At 35.7% G+C, this 1618-nt stretch overlaps 2 protein-coding genes across 5 annotated transcripts in view; one reads left to right on the top strand and one right to left on the bottom strand.

Annotated features, from left to right (window-relative positions):
• LOC108693569 (alkaline phosphatase-like) overlaps positions 1-1618 on the bottom strand; it is a 187553-nt gene that overhangs the window by 85019 nt on the left and 100916 nt on the right. The gene's annotated exons all lie outside the window — the stretch shown is intronic.
• Positions 1-1618, top strand: part of LOC108693570 (caspase-1-like) — a 41271-nt gene that overhangs the window by 17124 nt on the left and 22529 nt on the right. The gene's annotated exons all lie outside the window — the stretch shown is intronic.

Below are 1618 nucleotides of genomic sequence, written 5' to 3'. Positions count from 1 at the left end.
ATATATATATATATATATAAAATTAAAATTAATTTTAAATTGATTACAAAGGAATTAAAAATAAAAAGCAATACAATAAATTAGATAATAATTTAATGCACATTTATATCATTATCTACACAAGTAGCTACGTGGAATATTTACTCTTCAACCGACATTTTTATAAAGCTCGTGACGTATGAACTGTCAGTAAATTCTATTCTTCACATCAAAATGGAATCAAGGAACATATAGATATCGCCAGAAAACATGTCAACCATGCAATTCTATTACATTTCTCGGAAAACTTATACGACCGCATTGACGTATCACGACTCGTTGACGTATCACAATTATCCGTATCTCTTAATTCACGTATAATTGATTTCTCTAATTTTATAATATAAAGGAAGGACGTCGCCGCTAGTCGCATATTCCGTGCGAGTTTCGCACCTATCTCACCGACTATACTCGTCAGTCTTCTCGAGGTGCATCGCAGCATCGTGAATCTTCCCTTGAATACAGATTACTCCTACACTGAATTTTCCTCATCAAAAGTATAAATGGACGGCGCGACTCTCTGCCTGTTATCTTTAAATATGTCGGCGTGTAAACTTCTGTCGATACTTTTTAATTTGTAATATCCGCAGTGTCAACGAATTATTAGCTGTAAAGATTACAAAACTTTGTCCAAATGACTTCATGAAATCTTTCTCTCTCCCTCTCTCTCTCTCTCTCTCTCTCTCTCTCTCTCTCTCTCTCTCAAACTCATTCACTTTATTTGTGTCTCAATCGAAATAAACTCTTCCGCAGTTTGATCCTCTAGTGGAGAGAAGAACGTAATATCCAGTTCATCTCGTTTATTTCGCTACGCGGAACTGGTTCCACTCGCCGAGAACTATCAGCCAGCGTCGGTATTAAACTTTCGAATTTATAACGCGCGTTGCGGCTATATCGATCGAACGCGAGCAAGCCATCGCCATTCGCCCGCGCCTTCATCGGAAGAGAATATTTCGCTAGAATATTATTAGCAAGAGCTTCATCGAGTTGTTAACTGCCCGTGTACCGGTGCAGTATATACCGCCAAGCTGAATTTACAACGCGCCGACTGCACTTCGGGCGATTTATACTTCGCTCGAACGACGGCGATATCTGCACGTCGAGGCCACCTTGAATTATGACGGACTCAAAACAAGAGAGAACGTTCGTAGCTCGTGTTTGTTCATGGATACAGCTTTTGATAGATGATGCTAGCGAATGAAGTTCAATGGTGCAGCAAAATTGTTACTTTTTTATCTATGTATTGTTTTTATGGTCTTTTTTTAGATAGTTTGAACGTTTCTCGTCATTTTGTTGTTACTATATCATAAATCTAGCTAATTGAATTTTGAATGATTTTTCATAAAAATACCATCAGTTTTTATTGCGTATTTTCTTGTAATTCTGGCGTTGCAATAACCGATCCTTTTTTTTTTATTTTCTAAATCATATTGAGAATGATTAAAATCACTAAAAATAATTGAGAGAGAGAGAAAGAGAGGAAAATATAAGAAGAGTATCTATAAATTCGGATATATATTGCTGAAGTTCATCCATCAATTTATATTATAAAGTTATTATAAATAAATATATATATATA

The sequence above is a fragment of the Atta colombica genome, unplaced genomic scaffold, assembly GCF_001594045.1.
Source record: "Atta colombica isolate Treedump-2 unplaced genomic scaffold, Acol1.0 scaffold92, whole genome shotgun sequence".
In the NCBI taxonomy this organism is placed as follows: Eukaryota; Metazoa; Arthropoda; class Insecta; order Hymenoptera; family Formicidae; genus Atta; species Atta colombica.
This window is presented reverse-complemented; position numbering and strand designations above follow the sequence as displayed.